General features: G+C 46.4%; 1 protein-coding gene across 3 annotated transcripts in view; it reads right to left on the bottom strand.

Annotated features, from left to right (window-relative positions):
• Nucleotides 1–2,057: 2,057 nt before the first annotated feature.
• The window catches only part of DDC (dopa decarboxylase), a 255,892-nt gene continuing 246,993 nt past the window's right edge, over nt 2,058–10,956 (bottom strand). For all 3 annotated transcript variants that reach the window (XM_063922623.1, XM_063922624.1, XM_063922625.1), the window contains one exon: nt 2,058–2,867. The gene's annotated coding sequence lies outside the window, so the exon portion shown is untranslated. The remainder of the gene's footprint in view (nt 2,868–10,956) is intronic.

The raw sequence follows: 10,956 nt of genomic DNA, 5'->3' as shown, positions 1-10,956 counted from the left end.
TTTGTTAGAGGATTAATAAAGAATGCTTTAGATGTTAATAAATGCTGGTATTAGCCTTATGGTTGTTAAAAATTCACTTAGTGATGATTTTGCTTCAACTCCTTAAGGGGTATATTCACGCCCTTATTATGCAGAATTTGCGACTAACTAGGGTGGTAGGAGCCATGCTCATATTAGAGCCAACCACGACTGCCTCACCCCTGTACTCAGAGCCGGTTCTACACCTTGTGACACCCATTGCAAAAGTTACCACTCCCCCCCCCCCCCCCCCCGTGGCAAAACAGTTAGTGTGCACCGAAGGCGCGTGGCAAAAAATAGGGGCATGGCTTTATAGGGGAGGGGCGTGGCCACAGTTATGCCCCCAGTAGCTGTGCCCCCAGATTTGCCCCAAGTAGTTGTGCCCCTCAGTTGATTTGCCCCCTGTCGCTGTGTCCCCAGTAGTTGTGCCCCCAGTAGTTGTGCCCCCTGTTGCTTTGCCCCCAGTAGTTGTGCCCCCTGCCGCTGTGCCCCTTAGAAGCCGCTTACAAACACACAAAAATAAATACTTACCACTGCCCCGCTTCTGCTTCCCGACCGCTGCTGCTGCTCCGTCTGGCCTCCCGCGGCTCCTCTCTATGGGAGAGGCGTCATGGGGGGTCGGAGCCAGGGCCGGGTGTGGACAGAGAGCAGGGAGGCATTGAGCTTCCCTGCAGTTACCGCACCATAGTCCAGATTACGCCATCCTGAGATGGTGAACCTGAACTCAGTGGAGAAGCGGAAAGATGAATCGCACTCACCATACAGAAGTATGGTGATACGATTCAGGCATGGAGCTGGGGGTGCCGCTGGATAAGTCATGGACTTCCCCACTGTAACCTGATCTGTGGATAGCAGGAAGCAGAGAAAAGTCCTGTTTAACGCGAAACAGGGCTTTTCTCTCCTTTATGAATAGACCCCATAGTGCTTGTATGTAGTGTGGGGAAGTAGTTCATTAATATATGGGTGTGTAGTGTGGGTAGGTATAATTGAGGAGATATAGAATGAGTAGGTAGCATAGTGATGTAGTGTGGGGAAGTGATTTAGGGGGATTGATATAATGAGGGAATGAAATGTGGGGAATTAACGTAGTGATATAAGCCCTCATTCCGAGTTGATTGCTCGCTGGCTAGTTTTAGCAGCCGTGCAAACGCTATGCCGCCGCCCACTGGGGAGTGTATTTAAGCTTAGCAGAAGTGAGAACGCATGTGCAGCCGAGCTCTGCAAAAACAGTTTGTGCAGTTTCTGAGTAGCTCTGAACCTACTCAGCGCTTGCGATCACTCAGCCTATTCATGTCCGGATTTGACGTCATGCACCCGCCCAGCGAACGCCCAGCCACACCTGCGTTTTTTCAGACACGCCTGCATTTTTGCAAACACTCCCTGAAAACAGTCAGTTGACACCCAGAAACGCCCCCTTCCTTTCAATCTTCTTGCGGCCGTCAGTGCGACTGAAAACTTCGCTACAACCTGTGCACAGCCACAACGGGCTTTGTACCCGTAAGTCGCGCGTGCGCATTGCGGAGCATATGCATGTGCAGAAATGCCGATTTTTAGCTTGATCGCTGTGCTGCAAACAACGGCAGCTAGCGATCAACTCGTAATGACCCCCATAGTGTGGGGAGGTGGTGCAAGGATATAGTGTGAAAATGTAGTGTGGGAAGGTAGTGTGGGGAAGTTTTGCAGTGATACTCGCAGTATGTCACTAAACCCCTCTACCCACCCCAGGAGAATTTCTTTGCAACACTGATCAAACTACCTGTGATGGCACACGATAGGCCCTTACTTAATTTCAGCTCCAATAAGCGCCTTGTGGGCTCGCTGCGTTTGCCATGCTATTCGCCAGGTTATCTTCCCACTCTATGGGTGTCGTGGCACCCCACGATTGGGAGTAGTCCCTGCTAGACGGCATGATGTAAACTGCTTTTAATTGCACAAAGATTGCATGAATGTAATGTAATAAAATGAATGAATTGTTAGTAAACAATGTGGTTAATGTGAGATACTGGTGCAGTCACAGTTATTATACCTAATAATGTAGCCAAAAAGTGTTTATTGCTCAAAAAGGGTTGTTTTGTATTTCAAAGACAAAATGGGCATCACACTTGGGGCACAGGGAAACCACAATATTGCTATAGGGTCCACAAATGTTTAGTTCCGCAACTGCCAGACTGCGATCTATGCAGCATAGTCACCCTCCCTACCAACCACACTAATTAAATTGCAAATATCATGGCAGATCAATACAGTACACCAAAAGTTACATATATTTCACATGACCAGCATTATTTTTGATGGGTGTGGATCATAGGGTTGACATTAACTAGGTCGACCACTATTGGTCGACAGTGACTAGGTCGACACCTGAAATAGGTCACTAGGTCGGCATGGAAAAAGGTCGACATGAGTTTTTTATATTTTTTGGGTGTCGTTTTCTCCGTAAAGTGACCGGGAACCCCAATTAGTGCACCTTGTCCCCTCGCATGGCTCGCTTCACTCGTCATGCTTCGGGCAAGGTGCCTCGCTCCGCTACCGCTGCGCTCGGGACAGGTTACTATTCCCAATCGTAGTCCACGTGGATCGTAAAGTATAAAAGAGTTCAATTTTTTTTATTTTTTTTTAAACCATGATGACATGTCAATGTGTCGACATTTGTCATGTCGACCCAGTGACCATGTTGAACTAATGACCATGTCGACCTAATGCAAGTCAACCAATAGTGGTCAACCTGAGTGTCGACCTAAAGACCGGATACCGTTTTTGATCAACAAGAAAACAAACTCCAAGAAGAATACTGAATGTGCAGCAAAACGTGTTTTTTTCCTTTACTTTTCCACTCTGAGCATCTCGACCTAAGAAAACAAAACATGCATTGTTAGCAAATGTAAACTGCATATATCTTGTCCATACAAAACAGTACTATTGCAGTCTGTAAAACATCAAATACAAGTTTGCTTGCATTTTAAATACCTAAGTTATAGGCGTAAATTCACTTAATATGTAAGGGCACATTGTCTTCACTGAATGCAATGTACAATATAATAGAGCACATATCTGCAAGTGTCTCTGTCAGTTTACAGGGAAGCTAATGGGGCCCATATATCTGGGGAGATTTGCTGCTGCGATCAGGTCTGAATTAAACCCTATATTTGGTTAAACATTTCAAGATACAGGGGTAAATTTACTAAGGTCCCGATTTTGACCGAGATGCCGTTTTTTCATCAAAGTGTCATCTCGGTAATTTACTAAACTCAAATCACGGCAGTGATGAGGGCATTCGTAATATTTGGAAGTCCTAGGAAAAAATCACGAATGAATACACCATCGGTCAAAACGCGGCTGTTTAAGTATGAATCTCGGTCATTTACTAAGAAGTGCAAAGCAAAAAAAAACAAAACACTGCCGTGAAAAATTACAACTCGTAAAAAAGTGCTTAAAAAAAACAGACCTGCTTTTTTTATCCGTGATTGGATAGGCATGCACGGATCCATGAGATCCGTGCATGTATATCAGTAGGAAGGGGTGGGAAAGTGATTATTTTCACACAAAAAATTGCGTGGGGTCCCCCCTCCTAAGCATAACCAGCCTCGGGCTCTTTGAGCCGATCCTGGTTGCAGAAATATGGGAAAAAAATTGACAGGGGTTCCCCCATATTTAAGCAACCAGTATCGGGCTCTGCGCCTGGTCCTGGTTCCAAAAATACGGGGGACAAAAAGAGTAGGGGTCCCCCGTATTTTTAAAACCAGCACCGGGCTCCACTAGCTGGACAGATAATGCCACAGCCGGGGGTCACTTTTATATAGTGGTTTAGAAGGAAGGTTATCCAGCGCTCATGTAGGTGGGTATTTGATTTGCCCTAAGGCTGCTACCTATTTGCAGAAGTTCCTCAAACTTCGATAATGGTAGGTACAATATGGGGTTAGGTGCGCCAAGGGGACAAACTTGTGCTTATTTGAAAGGGATGATGTTTGAAATGATACTCAAACTAATTGTTGAATCTCACAATGGTGTTCTTTATTTTGGTCAGAAAATGGGGGGGGGGGGGAGGGGTGGTATCGGATATGGAGGAAAGGGGAGTGAAAGAGCTGGGGGGAGGGGGAATGGAAAAAAGTTGTAATAAATAAGCTGTAAATGTAGCAATATCCGTATTGGCGGATATGTTTTTTTTGTTAATATAACGTATTGGAGGCACTCAGGTCAGTGGCGTCCCACCTCTGTAGTGCCTAGAGTCTTGTAATGCTGTCCAGAGCCTGTGTGTGGTAAATTTGTTTGGTCAGAAAAAAATGTGGAAGAATTGACCTAAAGTGTCGTCACCGCTGAGCAGAAAGTTCCCACCATTGGTTACAATGGAGCGCATAGGCGCTACATTGTAACACTGCCGTGTGCCGCTTGTCACTCAGTACAGGAGCACACAGCCGATCAGGAGAGTGCTACAACGTGGCGCTCCCTGATTGGCTGAAGAAACCCACTTAGACAGAAGTCAGAGTGGGTTTCTGGCATTCGGGGAAAGGAGTCCCATGTGAAAACATGGGGCCCCTTTCAGTTCGTGGCTCGGGTATCCGTTTTGTTATTTTATTCAAGTACCTGGATTACAAATGGTTGCCCCGAGGACCCTGGGACCCTGGAACTGGTGAGTAGAATTTATTCAACAAGTACCCCTTGGATTCTACTGGAGAAGAGGACCGACCTGCGTGTGAATATAAGGTAAGTATGTATGTATGTTTGTGTGCATGTATGTAATAAATCTTTACTTTCACGGTGTGTGTGTCTTGTCTTTTTTTGGGTATTTTTTTAGTAATAGTACTACAGGTACCAGCGGGCCCGTTTTTCCGCCGCATGCTGGTACTTGTGGTTCTCCAAGTACCAGCATGCGGGGGAGGCTTGCTGGGCCTTGTAGTACTGCTACTAAAAACAATATCTTTTCATTTTAAAAAAAGGCTATCAGCCCCCCATCCGCAGCCAATTGGATGGGGGGGACAGCCTCGGGCTTCACCCCTGGCCCTTGGGTGGCTGGGGGGGGGACCCCTTGATTGAAGGGGTCCCCACTCCCCCAGGGTACCCCGGCCAGGGGTGACTAGTTGGATTTTTGATGCCACGGCCGCAGGGCACTATATAAAAGTGACCCCCGGCTGTGGCATTATCTGTCCAGCTAGTGGAGCCCGGTGCTGGTTTTAAAAATACGGGGGACCCCTACTCTTTTTGTCCCCCGTATTTTTGGAACCAGGACCAGGCGCAGAGCCCGATGCTGGTTGTTTAAATATGGGGAAACCCCTGTCATTTTTTTCCCCATATTTCTGCAACCAGGATCGGCTCAAAGAGCCCGAGGCTTGTTATGCTTAGGAGGGGGGACCCCACGCAATTTTTTTATTTATTTTACACTGTTTAATTTAAAAAAAAAAAAAAAAAAATGAACCCCAGCACGGATCACACAGATCCGGCCGAGATTCATTTTTAAAAAGTCGGCAGTGTTTTGCTAATCACTGCCGTAAAAAAAAAAAAAAAAAAACACGAATGACATCGACATCGGAACAAAAGAAAAACCCGAATACGACAGCTTAGTAAATTAGTCGTAATAAATTCAAAAAGTTGCAGTTTTACACTTTCGATGTCATTCGTGATTGAACTTTGACCTGAAACGGGAAAATACGAATCTTAGTAAATTTACCCCACAGTCTGGATTTTTTTGTACTTGCAGTTCAGGGACAAACCACCAGGTGGTGTCATTGTTAAATGTCCATATGAATTGTGCCAGATTAGTAGTTTATTACTGTACATCATCATGAGACACAGTTTTAAGGCTTGTATATTTGTACTGGGGTTTTCCTGACCACAGTGAAAATCACTTCTGACAGGTGGATAATATACCCACAGTTTGTATCCGTAAACAAAGTTTCTCTTTTTTTTTTGGTATTAAAAGCTTTGTGGTAAAAATAACGGTCATTTATGAAACTGGAAAAATGAGGAGGCAAAATATTGTATGTACTTATGTTCATATTATGCACAGTTGTGCCTATTTATTAACCTTATCTGTACTCAGGAGGAGCACTTCACATTCTGATTTTGAGGACTGACTTGGAAAATGATTTTGTACTTCTGCAGGATTGTAGGGCTGGCCGTAAATGCACATAATAAAAAAGTTACCAATGTCCCACAGTGTAGTCTATGAACCTTAAAAAACATTATCATGACATTTGGAACAATTTGTGCAGGTATTTATTACGTGTCATTATCACATGATATGTCACATCTGTGTATTGTAATACTTTTTTCCATACATGGTTATTTATGTGTGTAGAACTGCACTTGCCTACACTGAATGCACCTGGGTGATAAAATAGCCATCACTTTGAAAGTATAAGGCAAATCCTGATGACCAGCATCTCCTGAGCACCAGGTAAATATGGTCCTTTTGCGGAGAGAAACAGGCTCTGCAATAATATATTACATGTGCACTCTCTACTTATTAAATCTTGTTTAAATATCCTGTCCCGCAAAATAAAGTCTCTTTTCTCCTGCAGGGTCCACAGGGTATCCACAGGATACATTGGGATATGGTGGAGCGACAGTGGATCTGCACCAAACGGTCAAAGCTTTTTGGCCTTCCAGCATGCAGCGGGCCCATACATATATATATATCTATCCCTGCTTCCTGGCTCAGGCAAATCGTTTTTTTGTTTGGTGCGGCAGGAGCCGGACCATGGTCTAAGGGCTGCTGGTTTAGCAGCCATAAGCTTTCTCTATTTTATTTTTAAAGTCTTACTGTTTTTTATGAGTGAACTTTCTAAACAGCGTCTTATACGTACCTTAGAAAGAGTCGTTCCAACAACTCTCTGCCGGGTCACGACAATGCTTACCCACGAGTACAGTGCTGTTTCGGCGGGTGTCTGTGTCGGAAAAAACTAGCAGGTCCAGCAGACGTTACCAGGCTGTGGCCGGAGCACGGGGAGAAGGTGAGGCATTGGTTCCGCTTAGAGGGGGAACACAGACACAGCCGCACTGGTTTGGGAGGAAACTACCAAACAGCCGCTGACGCGGCTGCCACTGAGAGTGCACCAGCGCTAGGACCTAGGGATCATAGGCTCCAGGGGTAGTAAGAGGATGGGATCCCATGGGTTGAGGTCAGCAGTGGGGAGTTAGACGCTCCCCTGGTCGCACATCCCCCCGGTTCATGACCAGTTTCCTCTGAGTCTCCGCCATGAACTGTTTTCCCGCTTCCGTCTCAGACGCTGTGTACTAAGGGACCCAGTCGCAGCATAGGCGGTTGTGTGACTGGTGGGTCGGTGTTCACTTGGGCGTCTGTGTTCACTATAGGTTCACATAGCGGCGGTGTACACTAATAGCGTCTGGATCCACTCAGCGTTCGCAAATGTATTGTTCGATCTTGGAAGCAGGGTAAGTCTCCCTGTATCCCACTCTACTGAGTACGGGTTATACAGCACTAAGTCTCTATCTTCCTTTTGAATATGAATAGTTGGATAGGTGCATAATGCATATGAGTCTGATAATATTACTGTGGTTTCTTTTGCTATGTGTCTGAATACGGTTAAAACTTTTGTAAAGTAATGCAGTAATATGTTCTCCTACATACTTGAAATGTATCTAGTAGATTATGTACTCATATTGCTTATTATACTAATGTATAACCTGTGACTGACTGCTAGTGTGATTGCTGACTTTGCTATAATTCTGTCAGTTTTCTCTATTTATTCCGATCCTCAATGCTGGTGCTAAGCAGGGTAGGGTCAGATTGTATGTCACTTTAACACATGTTAAAGTGATTACAGTCACAAATTGGGTAGTACACTGTGAAAGTGTCTGATTATTTATCATGTCTAAGAGCGGCAAGGGTGAGGAAAATACACTCACAGCAGCACCAACACTCATTTCATGTTTGTCATGCAAATCTGGGTTAAGCTCTCAGTATCTGGTTCAGGATGGGTTGTGTGCAAATTGTTTTAGCTTTCACCAAAGTCTCTTGAAAAATTCAAGGCAGACGCAGGTGCAAGTTGATCCCCCATGAGCTATGTTTGCACAGACATTGGGCCTAATTCAGAGTTGATAGCAGAAGAAAATTTGTTAGCAGTTGGGCAAAACCATGGGGGTCATTCCGAGTTGATCGCTAGCTGCCGTTGTTCGCAGCGCAGCGATAGGCTAAAAATCGGCATTTCTGCGCATGCGTATGGACTGCAATGCGCACGCACGATGTACAGATACAAAGTCCTTTGTAGTTTTGCACAGGTTCTAGCAAAGCTTTCTGTCACACGGCCGAATGCAGGAAGATTGACATGAAGTGGGCGTTTCTGGGTGTCATACGACCGTTTTTAGGGAGTGCTTAGAAAAAGGCAGGCGTGTCGGGGGGAAAATGCAGGCGTGGCTGGGCGAACGCTGAGCGGGTGTGTGACATCAAAAGCCGTCCCTCCGTCATTAGAATCAACGCAAACGAAAAGTAACTACAGGGCTGGTCTTGTTTTGCACGATATGATTTTGCAGGCGCTCTGCTGCACAAGCATTTGCACTTCCGCAACGCGAATACACATTCCCAGTTGGGCAGTGACAATGCGTTTGCACAGCTGCTAAAAGTAGCTAGCGAGCGATCAACTCGGAATGACCCCCCATGTGCACTGCAGGGGGGCAGATATACCATGTGCAAAGAGAGTTAGATTTTGGTGGGGTGTGTTCGAACTGAAATCTAAATTGCAGTGTAAAAATAAAGCAGCCAGTATTTCTCTTACGTCCTAGAGGATGCTGGGGTCCACATTAGAGCCATGGGCACTTTAAGAGTTTAATAGTGTGGGCTGGCTCCTCCCTCTATGCCCCTCCTACCAGACTCAGTTTAGAAAATGTGCCCGGTGGAGCCGGTCACAGCTAGGGGAGCTCATAAGAGTTTTTCTAGTTTTATTGTTTTTTCTAAGAGTTAGGTACAGGAAGGCTGCTGGCAACAGCCTCCCTGCTTCGTGGGATTTAGGGGGGGGAGTAGGACCCAACTCTAGAAGTTAATGGTTCTCTATCTCCGCTGACAGGACACTGAGCTCCTGAGGGTGCTGATCGCAAGGCCACGAGGCGGCCGTTCACTCCCGCAGCATGGCCGCCACCCCCTAACAGAGCCAGAAGATAGAAGAGTGGTGAGTATGATGCCAGCGCCCTGGTAAGCGGGACGCCGACGGGATTGGCGGCACAAGAGTGGGAGCGCAGCTCTGACGGGCTGATCTCCGGAGGGCTCAGCGGTACTTGATGTGCGGCGCTGTGAGGAGCGCCCTGGGCCAGCGCAAATACCCTACACTGGTCACATATGCTAACAGGGGCTAATCCCACTGTTAGAAGCTAAATCACCTAAGGCCAGTATAAACAGTAAAAACGGGAAGACACGCCATTACAGGGGGTGGGGCTTCTTCCTCAGAGTGGATTCAGCACTCACCAGTGCCATTTTCTCCCTGCAGATCACACTGAAGAGACGCTGAAAGGGAGTGCTGCTCTCCACATAACTCCAGCATACCACTGCGGTACCAGGGTATTATAGACGGGGGGGGGGGAGAGTGTAATAATCGCTGTTTAATCTATTAAGGTTATTCAGTCAGCGCCAGCTGTTTACTGTATAAACTGCCTACTGGGGCGCTGTGTGGCTGGCTCCATATACTCTGTGTCTCTCTGAAGGTACTCTGGGGGAAACTGTGTATACTGGCGCCGGCTGTAAGTCAAATAATGATAGACATAATACAATTAGAAATATAAAATAATAAGAAATTACTTACCGATAATTCTATTTCTCGTAGTCCGTAGTGGATGCTGGGGACTCCGTAAGGACCATGGGGAATAGCGGCTCCGCAGGAGACTGGGCACATCTAAAGAAAGCTTTAGGACTATCTGGTGTGCACTGGCTCCTCCCCCTATGACCCTTCTCCAAGCCTCAGTTAGGATACTGTGCCCGGACGAGCGTACACAATAAGGAAGGATCTTGAATCCCGGGTAAGACTCATACCAGCCACACCAATCACACCGTACAACTTGTGATCTGAACCCAGTTAACAGCATGATAACAGAGGAGCCTCTAGAAAAGATGGCTCACTACAGCAATAACCCGATTTTTTGGTAACAATAACTATGTACCAGTATTGCAGACAATCCGCACTTGGGATGGGCGCCCAGCATCCACTACGGACTACGAGAAATAGAATTATCGGTAAGTAAATTCTTATTTTCTCTAACGTCCTAAGTGGATGCTGGGTACTCCGTAAGGACCATGGGGATTATACCAAAGCTCCCAAACGGGCGGGAGAGTGCGGATGACTCTGCAGCACCAAATGAGAGAACTCCAGGTCCTCCTCAGCCAGGGTATCAATTTTGTAGAATTTTACAAACGTATTTGCTCCTGACCAAGTAGCAGCTCGGCAAAGTTGTAAAGCCGAGACCCCTCGGGCAGCCGCCCAAGATGAGCCCACCTTCCTTGTGGAGTGGGCATTTACAGATTTTTGGCTGTGGCAGGCCTGCCACAGAATGTGCAAGCTGAATTGTACTACAAATCCAACGAGCAATAGTCTGCTTAGAAGCAGGAGCACCCAGCTTGTTGGGTGCATACAGGATAAACAGCGAGTCAGTTTTCCTGACTCCAGCCGTCCTGGAAACATATATTTTCAGGGCCCTGACAACGTCTAGCAACTTGGAGTCCTCCAAGTCCCTAGTAGCCGCAGGCACCACAATAGGTTGGTTCAGGTGAAACGCTGAAACCACCTTAGGGAGAAACTGAGGACGAGTCCTCAATTCCGCCCTGTCCGAATGGAAAATCAGATAAGGGCTTTTACAGGATAAAGCCGCCAATTCTGACACGCGCCTGGCCCAGGCCAGGGCCAACAGCATGACCACTTTCCATGTGAGATATTTTAACTCCACAGATTTAAGTGGTTCAAACCAATGTGACTTTTGGAACCCAAAAACTACATTGAGATC

This window comes from Pseudophryne corroboree, chromosome 5 (genome assembly GCF_028390025.1).
Source record: "Pseudophryne corroboree isolate aPseCor3 chromosome 5, aPseCor3.hap2, whole genome shotgun sequence".
Taxonomy (NCBI): Eukaryota; Metazoa; Chordata; class Amphibia; order Anura; family Myobatrachidae; genus Pseudophryne; species Pseudophryne corroboree.
Note: the sequence above shows the minus strand (reverse complement) of the source record. Positions and strands in the feature narration are given on the sequence as shown.